At 40.4% G+C, this 22,885-nt stretch overlaps 1 protein-coding gene across 1 annotated transcript in view; it reads left to right on the top strand.

Moving 5' to 3' along the window:
• Window positions 1-22,885, top strand: part of RYR2 (ryanodine receptor 2) — a 777,004-nt gene that overhangs the window by 928 nt on the left and 753,191 nt on the right. The gene's annotated exons all lie outside the window — the stretch shown is intronic.

The following is a 22,885-nucleotide window of genomic DNA, read 5'->3' as shown; positions in this document are numbered from 1 at the left end:
CTGCGCAGGGGAGGGAGAGTCGCCTCCGTGGACAGCGCGGTGCCTGGGGTTGGGGCCATTGGTGGTGCTGTGACTGCTCGCAGAACGTGGAAGGGATGGGAAGCGAGTGTGTGTGTGCGTGCACGCGCGCGCGGGGGTGGCGGGGGACAACGCGAACGTGTCGTTCTGTAAATGTTGGCTTATTGAACGCTGAGTGCAGCAAAGTGTGCGTGCGTGTGTGTGTGTGTGTGTGTGTGTGTAAGGGCAGGGTGGCTGCCCGGAATTTCCACACTGGGTGGCAGCAGGGGAAGGTTGGCTGCACTCTCATACAATTTTTTCTCCTTAAGTACCTCCTGGCACTGCTCCTTCGTGTCGCTGATTTGTTCGAACGCTGCAGATACTTCTCAGGCTGAGGCTTTGCTCACCTCGAAGCGGGGATTGGAGAGCCCCTTGGCAAAAGAAAATGCCGTAACTTCTTGTCAAGAAGCACCTAGTGAGCGTTTGCAGCGTTTTGGTCTTTCCTTTCCCTGCACTTGTATCCTCGTCTCTGAAGGATATTCCCTTACAGGGTTCCCCGTCATCGTCCCCCCCACCCCCAGGACTGCAGCTTCTCCTGGCTCTTCTTTCCCCAGCGGCGAAAAAGCTGCCACTGCCCAGTTACAGTTACCTCCGCAATCACAGAAAATAAGAGAGAGATTTGCGTTTTGAGATATTAACCAGATAGCAACTTTTAGGTGTGAAAGTAGCCTAGATGACGCATTTGGGGGCTGAACAAGTGAAAACAGTACATTTGTCCAAGAACATTGTAAGTGGCCAGTTCTTCTATTTTGCTCTTCTAATTTTTTTTTTTTTTGGCACTCAAGTTTTGCTTTGCGGGGGTGGGGCGGGCAGCCTTTCGAAAGGATAAAAATCCAGGGTACACATCAGATGGCGACTGATTTGACCTAATAGCTGCACATCGTGCACCATTACATGTACTGTTGGTGGTACTACTGGTCCACCACCCAACTCTGAAGAGCCAGTTCACCAAAACCTTGCTCATGGGGAATATTGTAAGCCTACTAGGAATACAGTTTACTTTTGTTTTTTTAGTGGACAACTGTCTATATGGTTTTTAAATAACTAATAAAAAACCATATGAAAAGATGTTTCTCAGTACCATGACATTTTTTGTTTGGGTGGATAAAATATTTAGTTGCTGTGTAATTCTTAAATTCATTTTTTTTCAAATGCCATAGGGTTAAAATTAGCTAGAAAATTTTGGAAGACTCTGTGCACTCAAGGGCTTCCTGCAGGCTTAAATGTTAAGCCGAGCACATGGAGGTGGTGTTATCAGAATACTTAATGGGGGCGGAGCTAATGTGCTTGCTGATGGGGTTCTGTACATATAAAGTAATGTTAAGTCTGTGCCCCTGGACAGCTGCCTGTCAGCCCCAGTGACACCTTTGATAAGTGGCTCCTGGGTAGAGATCTGGCAGTCCTGGGCTGGGATTTTTCTTTTAATAAAACATCCGTAGGTTGTTGTGCTGATGATAAATGACCTTGAAAGAAGTAGCATGGTGGAGCAGGGGAATTTTTTTTTGGTGTGGCATGAACATCTAAAAGGAAAACATGCCTTCCCCTCTATATTTTACCGTTTCAGGACAGAAATTCTCAAACCCTTTACTATTCCTCTGTCTGCCTTTGCTCCTTTCCATTTTATTCTCTTAACTGTTCTCTTCTGTTGTTGGTTCAGAAATGTTAATGGAGTTAGGAATGGAGAGGATGTAGTTTTTAGCGGTAAATTCATCTGGTTTTTTTTTTCCTGGAGCATTTTTTTTCCTCTGTTGCATGCAGTCTTGTCAATATGAGGTTCTTCTGCTTCTTCTTTTTTTTTTTTTTTTAAGCAGCCCAGGGAGTATTATCAACCTGTACATCTACATAAAACGGTTACAGATTATGGATAAAGCTGTTGTGCTTAAAAAAAGTGTTAGTCGTTAAGAGGCCATAATGGTGAATTTGACTGGACATTTCATATATTCTGAGTAGAGCACCTTAAGTAGTCTCTTGGATTTTTATTCAAGCATGGCAGCTCACTGAAGAATCTTTGGAATCTTTCTGTCCACAGAAAGTTTTCTTCTTCCTTCTTCTTCTGGAAGAGGTTTGTAATCACTGTCAAGGGAAGCAAAGGTGAAATCTTTAATGGACTGTGTCCGTGAGTTATGTCTGCTGCTGTGACTTGATTCTTCATTTGTGAATGAGGGTGTTTTCACTGTATTTAGCCGCTGCTGGTCCCTCTCCCAGCTCTTTTCAATTATGTAATTGTGAGTTTACTAACATTCCTTTCAAATGGTTACATAGATGAAAGATCATCTTCCATTCAGTGGCTTTCCCACCAGCTAGAAGCAGGCCCACTCCGATGTGTTTATCTTTTTTTTTTTAAATCTATCTATTTATTTATTTATTTTTGGCTGCGTTGGGTCTTCGTGGCTGCGCGCTGGCTTTCTTTAGTTGCGGCGAGCGGGGGCTACTCTTCGTTGCGGTGCGTGGGCTTCTCATTGCGGTGGCTTCTCGTTGTGGAGCACGGGCTCTAGGCGTGTGGGCTTCCGTAGTTGTGGCTCACGGGCTCTAGAGCACAGACTCAGTAGTTGTGGTGCACGGGCTTAGTTGCTCCATGGCATGTGGGATCTTCCCGGACCAGGGCTCGAACCCATGTCCCCTGAATTGGCAGGTGGATTCTTAACCACTGCCCCACCAGGGAAGTCCCTGATGTGTTTGTCTTTGAGAGAAATTAAGAATACATATGTTTAAACTCTGGACGTGCTGGGACACTTAGAAGAATCCTATCATAAAATATGCCCTCAGCCCATGATGGATTTATTCACCGTCATTTCCAAACATATCCATGATTTGGAATGTGTTGTTTATTTTATTTTAAAAATGTCCTTAACTTACCAATATAGCAATGAACTGGAATTCCTTGACTTTAAGAAAACCATGATGTAAAATAACCTTTGTCTGGAGTTGATTTTTCTAAGTACTTTGCCTTTCTTTCATTTGTGTAAGCACAGTGAAGTTACTCTGGGGATATACTGTGTCATGTAGTTTTGCATTTGTGCATAGGTTGAGACTTCAAACTTAGTCCTGGCTGCAAAAATTATTCCGATAGGAATGCTTTGAGCTTTCCTCTGGCCTTCCTTTGCAGAATGAACTATTTCACCGTAGATTTCTTCCCACCGCTTCCACATCTTGCTTGCTATTGATAGGAAGCATCTTAGAAAGGATTTAGCAGTTAATGGTAATAATCATAAAGTATAAATGCCACTGCACAACACGGTGAAATAGATCAGGCTGGAATGTGTAGCCCCAGTTTGTAGAGGTCCAGGAAGGTTAATTGTATAAAGTCAGTTGCTTAGCAGTGCAGAACCAAGACTAAAACTCAGATCTTAGGCTGATGTCCTTTCCAGGAGAGAAAGGCTGCTTTATCAGCTGCTGAGGCATGTTTTTGGTTCACAGGAGACAAACAGGAGACACAATCAGTTTTCTTAGCTGTGGGAATGTCACAGAGTACAAACGAAAAGATTCTGGGTGAGCCCTTTTTGCTCCCCTGATACTGAAGGCATGAGGATCTTTTGATAGATAGGCACTGTGGTATTTTTTCAAGGAACTGATGGAAAGCCCACCCAGGCTTATTTTTTCATGTATTTTTCTTAATCTAGAAATTAGTGTGTACACATTGGCAGGAAGGGCAGGATCTGAAACACTTAGGGCGCTAATTTATTTGACATTCCATCTTGTTTGTCCTTTGGCTTTAGATAAGTGTTTTTATCAAGGCTGAATTACCAGAGAAAGGATTACAACTTCTGGGTGACAGTGATTCTGTAAATAGCCCTTGGGGAAGAGGAAGATGTGATGAGGCACACATTTGCCTCCTGAAACTCTGACATTATGGAGATTTTTTGTTAATTTAGAAAAACATTTGTCAAACACTTTCTGTGTGCATGGCGTGATAGTAGGTGTTAGGGAAGCATTCGAAATAAGGAAAAAAGTGGTCTGCAATTATAATTGCAAAGAAAAGATTTAGAGCCTGGCGTGGAACAACTAGAAGGAAAAAGCACATGTAGAAACTATAGGATATTTGGATAGGAAGAGACCTTTGGAAAATGTTATCTTGTCTATCCCTGCGTCTCCCTCCCCTGTCATCTTGTAGATAAGGAAGAGCTCAGAGAGGTGAAATGATTTGGCCCAGTGTCACACTCCAGATTAGTGGCTGTCTTGGTTTGGGCCGCTATAACAGAATACCACAGACTGCGTGGCTTAAACAACAAACGTTTATTTCTCATGGTTCTGGAGGTTGGGGAGACCAAGATCAAGGTGTCAGCAGATCCAGTGTGTGATGAGGGCTCCTTCCTGGTTTGCAGATGGCTGTCTTCTTGTTGTATCCTCATATGGCCAACAGAGAAATCATCTCTCATGTGTTTCTTCTTATAAGGGCACTAATCCCTTTCATGGGGGTCCCACCCTCATGACCTAATTACCTCCCCCACTTCCTGATACCACCCCTTGGGAGTTAGGATTTTAATATAGGAAACATGGGGGGACGCAAACATTCAGCCCATAATAGCAGCAGTAGAGTAATGCAAAGTGTGTGAAAAATCTCTGAAGAATTGCCAAAAAGCTAGTTCATCAGCACACCATTCTTCTTTGTAGAGTAGATCTAAACCCACCTGCCCCATTTTATGCTTATCGTCACCTTCACAGGGTTCACTGTCTAAATCTGCCTTCTTGTTCTTCTAGCTGCTGACAAGGATGTTTCGTTCCTCCTTTCTAAAGCTGCAATCCCTAGTGTGTCCTAGATCTCAGCACAGTACTTGCTCGCTGGTCCAGGACTGGAATCTTGCATGAATTCCATCCTTTCTCTGCCTCCTTCTCCACTTGTTCCTTCTGGTTGATCTTGAAGCATGCTAATTTCTCCCATCTTAAAATTTCTTTGTTTGACTCCGAGAGAGCTTTATTTAGCTGCTCAACTCCTCCAGATGTAGTCTCCACCCACTGCTTGTCTCCACCCCGCCTGGTAATTGTTACCTAGCTTCTCTTGTTAAAATCACTTTAGTAGGTGATATTACCAGTAATCGCCTCTGTGCCAAATCTAAACATTCCTCTCTACCCCTATTCCTTTAGCCCTCACAAACTCTACTAATCTTGCTCTCCTTTTTGAAGCTCCTCTGTTTGGCTTTGGAGCTAGGATACATTGAGTTATTTTTATACATTTACGATCATGCTTTTTTGGGGTTCTTTTCACTCCCTTTACTCTTAGTCTTTGGTTGTCCCAAAAGATACTGTCCTATTTCTAGTTCTCGCTCTTCTGCCTTCGTGAGCTTATCTGTGCCACAAAGTCTGGGATCCTTGGAATAACAGAGTTTGAAAAGCCTTAACAGTCGCTTCATGCAGCTCTGGGAGCCAGAGGAATGCCAGGAACTTTCCCAAAGCCGTTCCTTCCTGTAGAAGAAAGCCACCCAGATCTGACAGCCTTTGGACCCTCATTTCCAGCTGCCCACGGACTCTGTTTTAACTCCGCTCCTACTTCGGGACACACTGTCCTGAGCACACGTGTATTCTGTCCCCTGAGTGGCTCTTGCTCCCAGTGGCTCTGCGTTGGCCAGTGGCACTGGCTTAGAAACACCAGTGTGATCCAAACCTCCAGAAGACCTGGGTCTGAGGCCTGAATCCACCAGGACCTAGCTTATGGACTTGAGAAAATGTTAAAAAATTTCCTTAAAACCTGAAGATAATTTTAGGCATCTCAGAGGGATTGTTTAAGCTCATATGATAGAATTTATGTGCAAAAACCTGTTACAGTGCCGGGCTCATGGTACGTGCTCAGTGCATTCGTTTAGTTCTTTCTGATCCCTTCGTATCTAATTTGTCATCATCTCCTATCGTGATTTCCCTGGCAACCTAGCTCAGGTTTAGATTTCTTTCGTACCCCAGTACTTGTTCTAGCCTTCATCCTTCCCCCTTCCTCCAGCCACTGAAGCCCCCCTTGAATTCTCCTGCCATTTGCATCCCCCTAATACCCTTGTGTTCTCGCCACCACTCCTCGGTTCCAGGTTCCTGTCACACCCAGTCTGACTTCTCTCCCAGGTTCAGGACCTTCTATAATCTGATTCTTGACACCTTACTTGGGTTCCTCATCCTGCAAAATCTCAGCCTTGTGAGGAGATACTGAGAGGAAGGTGACTGAGACAAGTGACTAAGGCGAGAAAGAGAATAAAGGAAGGATGAAGTGAGTCTGAGTGAGTCTGGGAGAGACCCTGGGTTCCTGTCAGAATCTGTACTCTTCACGTGAGAAGCTTCTAGATGGTGAGGTGACTTCCAGGGCATCACAGGGGCATCCAGTGCAGCGGTTTTATCCCCTTACTTTCATCTTTATTTTTTAATTTAATTTAATTTTATTATTACTTTTTAAAAATTTTCATCTTTATTAATCATGGGAAGAACATTGGAACGGGAACTCTACCAGTCAGTGGTTGTGTGACCTTGGGTTGGCAGGGTCCCATAAGAATCCTTTCAGGAACTGTAAAATGGGGACTTAGTTACCTCTGAGGGGCTCTCTGCCATGTTAAGAGTCCTGGGGTCAGCCAGACTCAAACTGTTTAGAAGAATGAGTGTAATAAAAACCTTGCCCTTGAACTGGACATGCGTACTTTGTGTTTTTTTTTTTTTTTTTTTACAGTATCATCCATTGTCATTTATTTATAATGAGCAATCAAACAAATGCAATTAGATTCAGAATCTAGAAGCTGAAGGTCAATTTATTTTACATATTATCTTTTTTCCCTTATTCTGTCAACAAATATATACTTTGTACCTATGATGTGCTGTGTGTAACAAGAGCCTAAGCTATTACTGTGGATTATAAAAATTACATGTAAGTAATTGGCTGCTTAGAAGTTCACAGACAAATAAATGGCCCTTAACACAAGTGTAGAACATCATGTAATACATTTTGTGAGCAAATATTGGACATGCACACTTTGAATGATGCTGGCGTCTCTGGATATTCTCGTCCTGGTGGATCACAGCATCAACAACTAACCTTGTGGTGACCGTTTTCCTCTCCATGGTCTCAGCTTTGAAGTGCTTCCCTGGCTTCCCGTTGTTACTTGGGCTGGTGAAGAATTGACCCATATTTCTGGGGTTTCCTAAAACGTAATAGATAGTTGGCCCAGATAAAAGGTGTTCTTCCTGCTTCCTGTGGCCCAGTAAAAGTCCTATAGTGATGTTTCTGCAGTGAAGCGGAAACCTGAAGCTTTCCCTGTTGCTGACCTGGAGTGTTCAGAGGACCGGCACGTGGTTACCTCCACGCCCATTATCCAAACAGAGTTCTGTCCAGAGAGCGGGAGCCACTGACACGTGTGCCCAGGTGAGACCTCCACTAGGTGGCTATGCCCAGGCACCTACTGTCACCAAGCGATCATCAGTATTTGCCAGTTTCCTGAAGAAAACCTCAAATCTCGCTGGGGAGCTAAGGCAGTTGCAGGGCAAGGTGAGTGGAACAGCAGAAAGTGCTATAGGAGCTCAGAGGATGACGGAGCCTTGCTGGGTCTGGGGAGGGTGGAGGCAGGAGTTCCCTGAGCAGTGCTGTGAGCAACACTTGTCCACGGGGATAAACACTTCTTAGTGTGATTGTTGAGCCAGGGATGTAGGCCCACCATCGCCATCATCCTGGGAGGAAGGACAGTCTATGTGGTCAATTTATTTTTTTCTACTACGGTAAGCACTTTTTTTTTTTTTTCCTTAAAGAAGTTTGTTATTTTAAAAGCTTTTTGGCACACTGGTTCCACTTCTAATGAAATTTTTAATTGTCCTATTTCCCTCTGAATTTAGAACCAGACTCATAAAGTTCACATGAATCTGAATTTCACTCATATTTAATACATAACCAAAGACATAAAGTAAAAGATATATTTTGAGAGCACAAAGAAAAAGAGATAAGAAAAAAGAAAAATTCCAGGAAGTAAGTCAAATTCTTAGTGTTGAGTAAATTGGGCCCCTGTTAAAATAGGTACTGAATGTCACACTGAGCTTCTAGCTGTTAAAAGCTGTGCTCACTTATTTTCCACAGTGGGTTTATGGTGATCAAAATATGACTTCTTTTAAGTTTCACTAGAGTCTGTATTTATTTCACACTCAAAGAAATTTTGGACACACACACACACACACAAAAGAAAGATAGTAAGATAATACTCCATATTTCTTTTTACCAAATTTTGACCATAAAGTACTTCAGGGGCACATACAATTTTGAACCCATCGGGTAGAGCCCAGTTTTTTTCCCTGCCTTTCAGAGAAGAACAGCATATTGAAGGCTGATTGGGGTACTTGAAACATTTAGCAGAGACACACGGTCGCCCACACTCACTGGATTGAATCCTCGGTGCTCTTTTACCTCTGGACACATCTGACATGATTTGTCTTTGAGAACCGTGCCCACGGTTGGGAGTTACGATCAGCTTATGAGTTCTGGCTTATAGGTTCAGTGACACATGAGGAGAACATTTCCTCTTGAGTTACAGACAAATGAAAAGCTGGGATGAATTGTTTCTGATTGATGGCTGTCAAAGAAATTTAAAGCATCCAGTTCCATTGCTGTCCTCTTTGTGACAGTAAAGGGGGCCATCATTTTCCTGAAGACGGGGTATTATTATTCAGTTTAAAGGTCTTGCTGCTGCTACAGAGAACAGCATCACTCAGAAAAGCCTGCAAAATTAGCCCAGCTTGAGTCCTACTCACGCAAAAGAGGACGCATGAACTAGGAAAGAAGAAGAGAGAATCGTGGTCTCACCCCTTCCTGCTTCAGCGCCCTGTCTTTTCTTTCTTTTTTCCCCATGGGACTGCTTTAATACCTCTCTCTCTCTCTCTTTATCTATCTGATTGAGGTACAATTCATATACACAGTTATGTTAGTTTCAGGTGTACAACATAATGATATATTTGTGTGTGTTGCAAAATGATCACCACAATGTCTAGTTAACATTCATTACCACATGTAAAGATTTTTTTTCCTGTGATGAGACCTTTTAAGATCTTCTCTTGTAGCAACTTTCAAATACACAATACAGTAGTATTAACTATAGTCACCATGCTGTAAGTTACGTCCCCAGGACTTAATTTATTTTATAACTAGAGGTTCGTACCTTTTGACCCCCTTCACCCATTTCACCACACCCCCCCCATCGCTCCTAGTAACCACCAGTCTTTTCTTTGTGAGTCTGGTTGTTTTGTTTTTGTTTTTAGATTCTCTATATAAGTGAGATCATACAGTATTTGTCTGACTTATTTCACTTAGCATAATACCCTCAAGGTCTGTCTATGTTGTTGCAAATGACAAGATTTGTTTCTTTTTATGGCAGAGTAATATTCCATTGTGTGTGTGTGTGTGTATACATATGTATATATATGTATATATATAATACCACATTTTCTTTATCCATTCATTCATCGATGGACACTTAGGTTGTTTCCGTGTCTTGGATATTGTAGATAATGCTACACTGAACATGGGGATGCATATAACTTTTTGAGTTAGTGCTGTTGTTCCATTCAGATAAATACCCAGAAGTGGGGTTTTTGGATCTTATGGTATTTCTATTTTCATTTTTTTGAGGAGCCTCCATACGGTTTTCCATAGTGGCTGCCTCAGTTTACATTCACACCAACAGTGCACAAATGTTTTCTTTTCTCTGCATCCTCACCAACACTTGTTATTTCTTGTCTTTTTTGATAATTGCCATTCTAACAGGTGTGACATGATATCTCAGTGTAGTTTTTTTGTGTGTGTGTGTGTAGTAATCTTGCTTTTATTTATTTTTTTAAATGAATGGTTAATTTTATCTTTTTAAGTTTTATTGAAATATAGTTGACTTACAGTACTATGTAAGTTCAAAGTGTACAGCATAATGATTTCACTTACATACATCATGAAATCATTATCACAATAAGTTTAGTGAACATCCATCATCTTATATAGATAAAAAATCAAAGAAATAGAAACAAATTTTTTTGCCTTGGGATGAAAACTCAGGATTTACTCTTAACAACTTTCATATAACATACATCGCTGTAGTTTTGATCCATCATTTCTTTGGGTTCATTTAGAAATATTTCTTGACTGCCTACTATGTGCCAAGCACCAGGCTGGGTGCTGGGACCCAAGTTATCTGAGCTTGTTCCTGAGTTTCTTATGTCTCTGGTGAGTGGGATGGGGAATGCGGAGAGAGTGAACATGAGGTGGAGAACTGGTGTGGGAGAGGATGCTGAAGAGGGAGGGATCCATGCCTGGTAATTAGGATGGTCCAAGGCTTCGTGGAAGAGGGCAGCACTTACAGGCGCAGAATTTTCAGACTGTAAAGGGACTTCTGGTCTACCTCCATGATTTGTGGTGACGGAAAATGAAAGGGCCTCAAGTATGCTGGCTATCATTTATTTGGCTCAGGATAGCCACCATGCATCTGATTCTGGGAGCAATTCATTTAGTCCATAAAGCAGTTGATTGCTGTTGTACAGACCAAGAAACTGAGCTGCAGACAGTGAAATTACTTACTCAAGGGCAGTTCGTGAGTAAGTGATGTTGGCGGTGAGCTCAAGGTCTTTCTGATGCCAAAACCCTTTTCTTCCCTTCCCTCCTTCCCTCCTTCCTTGTTTCCTTCCAGTCATCAGGGAAAATTATGAAAGACTGAATTTGGCCAGTAGAAAAAAAGAATTGAAGGTGCCCCGTCTACCTCACTCGCTCATTTGAGTTATCTCTGCCTTTCGTTTATCTTTGAGCTGTTTTACAACTCTGTAAGTTGTAGAAAACTGATGGTAATGGTTCCTGGATGTTGGATTCTTGATCAGAGAAAATGCAGATTGTATCTGGTGGAATGCAGGTGGGGATATTGAGCAGTTTTGCACTTAGCAAGCAAATTCGTTTCAGTTTTCCTGATGGGTGCATGTATTTGTACGTTCTTTGGATTTTCCTTTGAACGTTTGGTACCATCATACTGGTTCTTGAATTTAGTGATGAATTCAGTAAAATCTTAGACACGTGTTCATTTTACATTCGTTTGAGTGTTGCTTTTGCCTGTAAAAAAATATCTTTAATGCCACTCATATGCCCTTTAAAGATGGATAGGATTTTGATGAATTGGGCTGAGGAGGTGGGCAGACAGGATCCCAGGGGAGAAGGGGTGTGAGTGGAGGCATTGGGTTGGTACTCTCTGTGTTCTCATCCCTGACGCTTGTTTTCACTTGTCTCTGCCCTGCTCTGTGTCCAGCAGGCTCCTGTTTCCGCTGGGCGCTGGGAGGCGTCCCCTCCCCTTGTCCCCTCAGATAGAGGGCTGGCACCAGCTTCCCACTGTAGTTGGTCACTAGGTGTCTCTCCGCCTCTGTTGGGTCCTGTCACCCTCCACGCCCGCTCCTTGGTCCCTGCCTTAAATGCCTTTCAAAGAGGCCCTTTGAGATTTCTGTTTCTTTTCTTGGCAAGACTCTGATGGAAACATCCAGAAACACACGGAGCCATGTTTGGGAAAGAGACTCTGAGAGTGTGCGCTGGGGTAATCCCGGCAGGGTGGGAACCTTGAGACCACCAGGGACAGTGATTTATGCTTAATTCACAAGGTAGGAAGGGCCCTTGAAGTGATTTTTTTTTTTCCTCCTCTCTAGGGAGGGAAATGGGTCAGAGCTGTCTGTTAGGAAGATTGATGTGGCAGCAATTTATAAGATAAATTGAGATATAGAGAGATCAGAGAGAGACTGGAGCTGAGATGCCTGTTAGGGACAGTCACCGTGGAGTTGGCGCAAGATCATTCAGTCTGAGTTTGCATGGTGTTCGTGGGAATGAAAAGGAGGGGGAGGCTTAGAGATGCCGTGGAGGAAGGATGTACAGGACTGACTGGTAACTGATTCCATGTGAGGAGAAGAAAAAGACAAGCATGAGCTTAGGAGACTCGAAGAAACGTGGCCCAAGTGCAGGTTTTAGGGGAAGGCAGTGGGATTCGTTTGGGACATCCTCATTTTGAGGTACATTATGGACAGACGTGCATCCCTCTCCAAATGATACAGTAGGAGTCTTAACCCTCAGGACCTCAGAATGTGGTCTCCTGTGGAGACAGGGTCTTTACAGAGATAGTGAAGTTAAAATGAGGGCATACTGTGCGTCTGGAGCCTGTGCTCCGCAACAAGAGAGGCCGCGATAGTGAGAGGCCCGCGCACCACGATGAAGAGTGGCCCCTGCTCGCCGCAACTGGAGAAAGCCCTCGCACAGAAACGAAGAGCCAACACAGCCAAAAAGAAATAAATAAATTAAAAACAAAATAAAATAAAATAACAAATGTTCAAGTACAATAGGTGCTTAAAAAAAAAAAAAATGAAGGCGTAAGGGTGGGCCCTGGGCATAAGGGTGGGCCCTAATCCAAGATGCCCTGGTGTCTTTATAAAAAAGGGGAAAGTTGGACTCAGACACGTGCAGAGGGAAGCTGATGTGAAGACACACAGGGAGCAGGCCACGTGAAGACAGATGCATTGGAGCCGTGCATCTCCGAGCCAGGGGATGCCGACGGCCTCCAGAAGCCAGGAGGGAGGCCTGGAACAGATTCTCCCTCGCAGCCTCAGAAGGAACCAGCCCTGCTGACACCCCGATCTCAGACTTCTGGCCTCCAGAGCTGGGAGGCAATACATTTCTGTTAAGCTGTCCAGTTGTGGTGCTTTGTTAGAGCAGCCCTAGGAAACAATACAAAGGGCAAAGCTGCAAATGTGGATTTCGTGTTTGTAAGAGAGGATGGGCCTAGAGAGACCTAGGCCCATCCTCTTAGGTCGCCGTCGGTGTGATAGCAAAGCCACGAAAATGGATAGGATCTCAGACAAGGAGCACGTAGAAACAGAGGTGGATGATGCAGGAGACCTCTTTCCCCACCCATTGGTGAGGAGAAAGAAGAGCAGAGGTGGTAGCTTGAGGGGGGAAGCAAGGTTGACGGAAAGTTACTGATTATTTCCCTTTTAAAAAAATTTTTTTTAAAAAACTTTATTTTTTTAAATTGGAGTACAGTTGCTTTACAATGTTGTGTTAGTTTCTGCTGTACAGCAAAGTAAATCAGTTATAGGTATACATATATCCACTTTTTTGTTTCGCATGAGAGAGACCACAGTCTAGGTTATGGTGGAAAAGCTATAATTTTTGGAGCAAGAGCCTAGGTACAGGCCAGGCTAGAGACCGCCCTGTCCTCCACCTGCCACCATAATTGGGCACACAAATAAACAGATGCATCCCCTCTTTTAGCAGATAATTACTTACTGCTTTATCTAATCTGAGACCACACACTATTTTTGTTTGGTTTTCAGTTAGTTTTGCAAAATTTCATTTTCTGCTGGGGACCTTGCAGTAAGCAATTAGTTAGAGCTTCGCTGGTTCTAAGCTGGGCGTGTTTTGTTTGGATGTTGCACGGTGTTGGTGATTAAATAATCCAGCTAGCATATCTCATTAGGACGAGTGGGAGAAGTTCATCTTGCTAGTGGTTTTATTTTTTTCCCGTAGCTACTGATTCAGAAAGATTGCGGGGATTGTATACGTATTTACAAATAACTTTTAGCAAATGGAATATATTAGAACAATTTTCTGACAGCTCAATCAGGGGAACATGTCAAAATATCTTAGGAAACAAAATGATTTTGCTGATAGCAGCTGCCCTTGCCTGTCCTACTGTGATACATAGTTTAGCTGGCTAAGTAAATTTCTGTAATTTTTCAGAAAATTAAGCAATTTGCATTTTTCTGAGATATTTTAATTCCCATAAAACTTACATTTTAATGTAATCGGCAGTATACCGCATATACAATTTATAGCTTGCAAAGCTCTGTTTTTTAAAAAAATTTGAACAGTAAAGGTACATAGCGTTTAAATGTGCAAAATCCCATTTGGTTTCATACTTAGCACCAGTGATAGAAAAGTAAAAGCTTTCAACAGATATCTGTGCTTAACAACAAAGAATTATCTTAATCTCTTCGGTACCTCAGTCATTGCCCACCACACTTTCTTAAAAGGAAACTCCTTTTAAGATGATGGTTATGATAGGATCTTCTCAGCTAGCCAGACCACATGCTGACCATGCATCCGACAGAATTAAAAGTATGTCACCTTTTGCCCTTGTCAAATTAGATACATTTTACTTTCCCTAATGTATATAGATATGTAATGTATACATGTATATGACAAATGTCAATTAAATTTCTATAATCTGTAGCTTTTTAAGACCTTTCTTCAATCAGTAATGTACTAGGTGAAGTGTTCAGTCATGTTATTGGCTTCTCAGTCTTGCCCAACTGTGCTCAGGGCTGCCAGGATTTGCTGGGCATGCGAGGTCCTCATAGTTTAAGGTCAAGGAGTCTACCTTTCTACTATTCCACGTGCCAGAATTAAGTTTTAGAATGGGCCCTCACTCAGACTTACCCAATCACACATATTCAGTTCTCACCCCTTTCTTAGAGAACGAAATCACTCTTGTGCAAATGTAAAAGAGGATTTGGGAAACTAAGGGAGGGAAAAGAGGGATCGGACCGAATAATCTGGAGGCTTCTTCCTCTCTAACCCCTGGGACTCTACCATCTTTCTGCCTGGTTATACTGCTTATGGATACTGGTCCAGAGAAGGGGAGATGAGGCAGTAACACTCAAGCACAAATTAGATGATGGGGAAATAGCTTCCCAACATTTTCATTATAGAATTATAAAGAAGTGGCCCTATCTGCTGTCGGTGGAACATCTTCTAGTTTTGGTCCTGCCAAGGACATTTTCTACAGAACCGAATTTTGAGAATTTCATATGATTAGCAGAACAAGAAATAGGACATAAGTTCTAACAAACAAAAATATTGCTCTGGAAAGGCCCCAAGCAAGGCCATGTATGTCAGTAGAAAATGGTGCCAGTGATTCCGTAATGATACCAGTTTCCTGCAGTCACGCAGTAGGGATGGAGCAGAGAGATCACTTCTCCATTCCTCTCTACATGTGGGCAGACTGAAGCCCAGAGTTTTGTAAGAGGGGGTGCTGTGTATATAGATAATCCAGATGACTGAGGATAGACTAAAGATACAGAAATGGATTTTAAGATCTCAACACTAGAGATGGTTTATGGTGTTGCCCTCTAATATGAATAATGGAGCAAACTAAAATCTGACCAAAAGAGCCTGCTAAATAAATCAGGGAGAAGGACTTGCAAATCTTTGCGGAAGGGAGAAAATGAGCAATGGCACCTTCTTGCACTTGTTCAAACCATCAGGAGTCAAGAACTCTGCTTAATATAGCGGGACAGCTTCCAAGCAGGGGCCCAATACTGTGATAAATGGAGTCTTTTTTTTTTTTTTTTTGACATGGTAAGTTTGTTTGCTTGTTTGTTTGTTTATTTATTTATTTATGGCTGCATTGGGTCTTCCTTGCTGTGTGCGGGCTTTCTCTAGATGTGGTGAGCAGGGGCTACTCTTCATTGTGGTGCGTGGGCTCTTCATTGCGGTGGCTTCTCTTGTTGAGCATGGGCTCTAGGCACGCAGGTTTCAGTAGTTGCAGCACGTGGCTCAGTAGTTGTGGCTCGCGGGCTCTAGAGCGCAGGCTCAGTAGTTGTGGCGCACGGGCTTAGTTGCTCCGTGGCATGTGGCATCCTCCCAGACCAGGGCTCGAACCCGTGTCCCCTGCATTGGCAGGTGGATTCTTAACCACTGTGCCACCAGGGAAACCCAGTGGAGTCTATTTTTAAGGTTAGGTAAATTCAGCCAATTTTTGTGGGCAGGGGAAAATTATTGCTCAAGTGTTTTTGATAAGATTCTACTATGCCATGAACTGAAATACTGAGAGCAGAACAGTTTTTCATACGAGTGAGAAAGAGAGGAGAAAAACTACTATAAATTATAGGAGACAGATGCTATATTTTTTGGGGTAGGTGATGAATTAATAAGTTTTCAGGCTTTCATTTTTATTTACCTCCACAGTTGGCTTGTGGTTTCTCCGGTTCATCATAAAGGCTATAAATATTGCACTGACCGTATGTTAGGCTGATGTTTTCATTGAATGGTGATACTGTGAAGGTACTGGATGGGACCATGATTATCTATGTATACATATTCCTGCATTCAACAAAGATGTATTCACTACCTCCTGTGTGTCAGGTGTTTGTGGGGTGCTGTGAGCTTGTCTTAGAAGTTCCTTCTTTTTGTATTTTAAAATAATTTCCATAGAGTCACTAATAAGTCTGCTAGACTGGAAAGAGCTGAGACTAGAACCCAAGGGCTAACCTAAGATTTCCATCTTAATCTCTGTCAAATAAGTTCTGTGTTGTCTATAATCAGCCAGCCCACATTTTTCCATTTTATCCAAGGGGAAACTAATGAGGATGATCAAATGCTGGCTGAAAGCTCTCGTATTTGCATCTGTAGAAATAGAATTTGTATGTAAATTTATGTATTATTATTACCATGATGATGTTCTTAGCATTTCTAAATACGTATTATATGTAAGGCGTTCTACTTGACTCCATGGAAATAATGAGATATATAAGACATAGTCCTTGCCTGCAAGCAACTCTTCCTAAGATTCATTTATTTGCCTTTCGTAGACTCTTTTCCTATTAATTTTTTAAGTCAATTAAAAAAAACTTTTAAAATAAAAAATGTAGTATATAACATTCACATACCGTAAGGTACATGAATCTTAAGTGTACAGCTTGATGAACTTTTGCCACATGAACACACGTGTGTAACCATCACTCAGATCAGACCTAGAAGCCTCCCTCAGACCCACCCCCAGTAGTCACCTGTCTCTCCAGAGGTAGCTGGTATTCTGACTTCTAGCAAAATAGATTTGTTCTGCCTGTTTCTGCACTTTATGTAAATGGAATAGTATGATATGTGCTCTTTTGTGGTTTCTTCTGCTTGATGTTGTATCTGTGAGGTGCATCTGATGGTGCTCATTATTGCTCAGTGCCACACTTTGTGGATAGACGTTGAATTGTTTCCAGTTTTCACGATTATGAATAAAACTGGTATCGATATTCTCAAATATTAAATATTTAAGCGAATGCCTGAAATTCAGGTATGTGTACATTCTATTGGATATGTACCCGTGAGTGGAATTGCTGACTGGAGTGTACATAATGCTCACTTGTTTTTTTTTTAACCATTTTCTTAAGTTGAAGTCTAGTTAATTTACAATGTTGTGTTAGTTTCAGGTGTACAGCAAGGTGATTCAGTTATATATATATATATATATATATATATATATTCTTTTTCAGATTCTTTTCCATTATAGGTTATTACAAGATATTGAATATAGTTCCCTGTGCTATACAGTAGGTCCTTGTTGTTTATCTATTTTATGTATAGTAGAATGTATATGTTAATCCCAAATTGCTAATTTATCTCCCCTTCTCACACTATCCCCTTTGGTTACCATAAGTTTATTTTCTGTGTCTGTGAGTCTATTTCTATTTTGTAAATAAGTTCATTTGTATCATTTTTTAAGATTCTACATATAAGTGCTATCATGTGATAATTTGTCTTTCTCTCTCCGACTTATATCACTTAGTATGATAATCTCTATGTCCGTCCATATTGCTTCAAATGGCATTATTTCATTCTGTTTTATGGCTGAGTAATATTCCCTTGTATATATGTACCACATCTTCTTTATCCATTCATCTGTCAGTGGACACCTAGGTTGCTTCCGTGTCTTGGCTATTGTAAATAGTGCTGTTATGAACATTGGGGTGCATGTACCTTTTCGAATTATAGTTTTCTCTGGATGTATGCCCAGGAGTGGGATTGCAGGATCATATGGTAGCTCTATTTTTATTTTTTTAAGAAACCTCCATACTGTTCTCCATAGTGGCTGTATCAATTTACATTCCCACCAACAGTGTAGGAGGGTTCCTTTTTCTCCACACACTCCCCAGCGTTTATTATTTGTAGACTTTTTAATGAACACTCAGCTTTCTAAACAGTTTTTTTTCCTACAAAGTGGTTGTACCAATTAATGCTCCCACCAGCAGTACTTAGTAAATGTTAGTTTCCAGAAAAATTAATCATTATGGTATATTTCATTGTGGTCTTAATTAGCATTTCATGATGACTCATGATATTGAAAATGTTTTCATCTCTGTCACAGACATTTGGATGTACTCTTGTGAAGCACCCGTTCAAGTGAGAGCCTATTTTAAAAATAAAGTTGTCTTTTATTAATTTCTTGAGAGCTTTTATATATTCTACATATGAGCCTCTGGTTATGTATGTCTCTTCAGATATCTTGTCCGATACTGTTGCTTTTTCACTCTTTTTAGTGTTGTTGAGCTGCAGCTTTTATTTTAGTGAATTTCAGTTAATCAATTTTTTGTTCATGGTTTGTGCTTTTTGTATCCTGTTTAAGAAACCTTGGCTTACCTACCCAAAGGCCATGAGGATGTTCTCCCATGTTATCTTCTAGAGCTTTTTATTATTTCAACTTTGACATTTAGGTCTATGACCCATATAGAATTGACTTTTTTGTTTGTGATTTGCGGTAGAGATCCCCTCGGATGTCCAACTGATCCAGCACCAGTTACTAAAAAAGACCACTGGCTTACCCACTGCATTGCAGTAGTATGTTTGTAGTAAATTAGGCAGGACTGTCTATTTCTGCACTATATTCTGCTTCACTGGTCTCTTTGGCTTTTCTTGCTCCAGTGTTATAAACTTTAAAGTGTTCCGGTTTTATATTGTCTTGTTATATGTTGGTGTTAGTCCTCTAATGTTAATCCTTCAAAATTTTCTTTGATCTTCTTGGCTCTTTCATTTCTGTTTAAATATTGGAATTACGTAGCTTGTACATTTCCACAAAATAAACTGCTGGAATTTTTAATGAGATAGCATTGAATCTATATATTGTTTTGGGAAGAATTGACATCTTCCCAATGTTATTTATGATTCACAATCTATGAGTATGAGTTAACCTTCTATTTATATTTATGTATTAAATTTCTCTCAGTAATTACACTTAGTTTTCTAGGAGAGTTTTGTACACTTTTGGGATCAGTTTATTCCTAGGTGCATGATGTTTATTGATGGTAATGTAAATGGTATCATTTAATAATTGTTACCTAGAATGTAAAAATATAGTCGACTTTATGTATTGACCTTGTATCTAGCAACTTTGCTAAGTTTATTTATTAATTCTTATAGTTTATCTGTGGATTCTTTTAGATTTTCTGTGTATCCAATCATGTCATCTGTGCATAATGACCATTTTATTCTTTGCTTCCCAATTTTCATTTTTTATTCTTGACTCATTGCACCGACCAGGACCTTAATAAATTTGAACTAGAAGATATGACAGATCTTTGATCCTTTCCCTCAGATTAAGGGAAAGCTTAGAGAATTTCATCAAGTATGATGTTTGCTGTGGTTTTCTAAGAGGTTTTGTTTTGCTGCTTTAAGCATCTGAACTCTGCTTGGTTTGGGAGTCTTACCCTGTGCACATACAGCTTAAAAATAATGTGGGTTTAAATCTGTCGTCTTACTTTTGTTCCATTAGTTTTTTGTACTTCTTTATTTTTTCATTTTTGAGTTCTTTTAGATTAATCATTTATTAATAAGCCTCTGTTAGCTTGTGAATTATACATTCTTTTATTATTCTTTTAGTGTTTATACTAGAGATTATAACATGTATCTTATTTTTTAATTTTTTTAAATTTTATTTATTTTTTTTGGCTCTGTTGGGTCTTCGTTGCTGTGCGTGGGCTTTCTCCAGTTGCGGCGAGTGGGGGCCACTCTTTGTTGCGGTGCGCAGGCTTCCCGCTGTGGTGGCCTCTCCTGTTGCAGAGCACGGGCTCTAGGCATGCGGGCTTCAGCAGTTGTGGCTCGCGGGCTCTAGAGCGCAGGCTCATTAGTTGTGGTGCATGGGCTTAGTTGCTCCTCGGCATGTGGGATCTTCCCGGATCAGGGCTCGAACCCCCTGTCCTCTGCATTGGCAGGTGGACTCCCAACCACTGCGCCACCAGGGAAGCCCAATAACATGTATCCTTAATTCATTAGCATCCACTTTAAATGAGTACTTTTATAGTTTTCTGGACAATGCAAGGACCTCAAAGCAGTTTAATTTCATTTACCCCCCTCCTGCTTTTTGTGATGTTGTGTTGGTGTATTTTATTTTAATTCTCTCTATATCTTTAAACTCCACAAGACATTATTGTTGTTTTTAAAACAGTCAGTATTCATTTAGATTTACCAGTATGTTATACTGGCTTGTACCTTTCATTCCTTCCTGCATTACCATGCTTCCATGTGAGATCATTTTTCTCCTGTCTGAAGAACTCCCTTAGGATTTCTTTTATCCTGGGTCTACTAACAATATATCTGCTCAGTTTTTGTTTGAAAACATCTCTATTTCTTCTCATCTGAGTATAGAATTGGCAGTTGCTGGTGGTTTTCCTTTCAGCCCTTCTGGCTTTCATTGTTTGTATTTGAAAGGTCAGCTGTAAGTCTTATTGTTTTTTTAATTTTTAAAGGAGATATTTTCATTCTTTTTATTCTGTTTGGGATTTGTATTTGCGGCTTGATATTCTTCATCCATTTTGGAAAATTCTTGGCCAATATTTCTTCAGACATTCCTTCTGTCTCATTCTCTCTCTTGTCCCTCTTTTTGGGACTCCAATTATACGTATTTTGCTCCTTTTCCCCATGTCTTTTTTGCATTCTCATCTGTATTTTCACTCCTTTTTCTCTTTGTACTTCAATCTGGATATTTCCTTCTCACCTTTCCACCAGTTCACAAATCTCTTCTGCTTTGTCCAGTCAGCTGGTGAACCCATCTACTGAATTCTTAAATTTTCAGTTGTTTTATTTTTTAGTCATAAAATTTGCATTTGATTCATTTTCTAGATTTAAATTCTCTTGTGATATTCTTCCTGTTTTCACCTGTCTTTAAAGATATTTATTATAGCATTTTTGTAATACGGAATTCCAATGTTTCTATCACATGTAGATTTGGTTCTATTGTCCTTTGTTTTTTCTCTTGGTTTGCAGACATTTGGTGTCATTTTCTGGCAGGCATGGTTTTTTTTTTTTATTGAAAGCTGGATATTATATAAGAAAACTTGTAGAATTCTGGAGGATATCTTCTCCCCCATGTATTATTCCACAGAATATTCCATATTCTTCCACAGATATATTAATATCTGGCAGGTAGGTAGAGTAGGGGCACATCAGATTGATCTAATTGAGGCTTTTTTGTTTCTGGATGCCCTTAACTTGTAGGGATAGCTCCTCCAGTCTCATCTGAATGCCTGGAGTTTTAGCAGCACTCCTTTGCCTGTGGATGCTGAAATCTCAATCTAGCTTTATTTATATTGCCCACATTTCTATATTCTACTTAGGGAAATTGTATGCAGGCTCCTCACAGCCCATGATTTGGTTGCTCTCTAATGCCTTCAAATAATTGTGTATTTCATCCACTTTTTATAGTTGTACTCAAGGGAAAGGTTAGTTTGATACCAGCTTCTCCATGATAACCAGAAACTGAAGTCTTCCATCAGAAACTGTCTTTCAGTAGTAAATAAAATCATACCATGTGTTTTTTATTTACCTTTTTTTTTAAGAAACTTTTTTGGTTGAAGTAATTATATAAGTTGCAAAGGCAGTGCAGAGAAATCTTATATACACTCACCCAGTTTCCACATTGGTTGCATCTTACTTAAGTATCATGTAATATCAAAAGCAGAAAATTGGCCTTGGTATAAAGCCTGTGTATAGTTTTATGTTATTTTATCACACGTAGATATGTATGATCATGATCAAGACACAGAACTGTTCCATCCCCACGAAGATCTCCCTTGTGCTAACCCTGAGCATTCACATCTGTCATCCTCACTCCTACCATTCTTAACCCCTGGCAACCACTAATCTATTCTTTGTTTCTATAATTTTGTCCTTGTGAGAATATTATGCAAATGGATGATATGGCAAGTGATCTTTGAGACTGGCATTTTTTCACTCAGCATAATGCCCTTTCCATGCTAGGAAGGTACCACTTTTTACTTAATCATTCCCCTTATGGCAGGACATTTTGATTGTTTTCAGGTTTGTCTATTACAATTAAATCTGCTATGAGTAATCTTATAGGTATTTATGTAGAAATAAGCTTTTATTTCTCTATGATAAATACCCAAAACTGTGATTGGTGGGTTATGTGGTAAGTCTATGTTTAGTTTTTAAAGAAACTGCCAAACTATTTTTCAGAGTGGCTGCACTGTACCATTTTATATTTTCCACCAGTAGTATATGAGAGATCCAGTTTCTCCATATCCTCACCAAGTTTTGATACTGTCACTACTTTTTAATTTTACTAGGTGTCTAGTGATATCTCATCATGGTCTTAAGTGCATTTCCCTAATGACTAGTGATGTTGGACATCCCTTCATGTGCTTATTTGCCATCGTATAATTCCCTTTGGTCAAATGGATTTTTTTTAATGGTTGAATTTTGAGGGTTCTTTATAAATTTTGGATACGAGTCCTTTATCAGGTATGTGGTTTGCAAATGTTTTCACCAGTCTGTAGCTCATCTCTTCTTCCTCTTAATGGAATCTCTTGAAAAACAAAAGATTTTAATTTCGATGAAGTGCAGCTTATCAGTATTTCCCTTTTGTGGATTGTAATTTAGTCTCATGTCTAAGAACTCTTCACCAAGCCCTTGGTCATAAATATTTTCTTTTATGATTTCTTCTAAAAGTTTTATAGTTTTATGTTTTACATTTAAATCTATGATCTATTTTGAGTCAATTTTGAATAAGGTGTGAGACTTAGAGTTTCTTTATTTTTTGCGTATTGATACCCAAGTACTCCAGCACCATTTGTTTAAAAGACTATACCATTCTTT

The sequence above is a fragment of the Balaenoptera borealis genome (genome assembly GCF_965194805.1).
Source record: "Balaenoptera borealis genome assembly, chromosome: 10".
NCBI lineage: Eukaryota > Metazoa > Chordata > Mammalia > Artiodactyla > Balaenopteridae > Balaenoptera > Balaenoptera borealis.
Note: the sequence above shows the minus strand (reverse complement) of the source record. Positions and strands in the feature narration are given on the sequence as shown.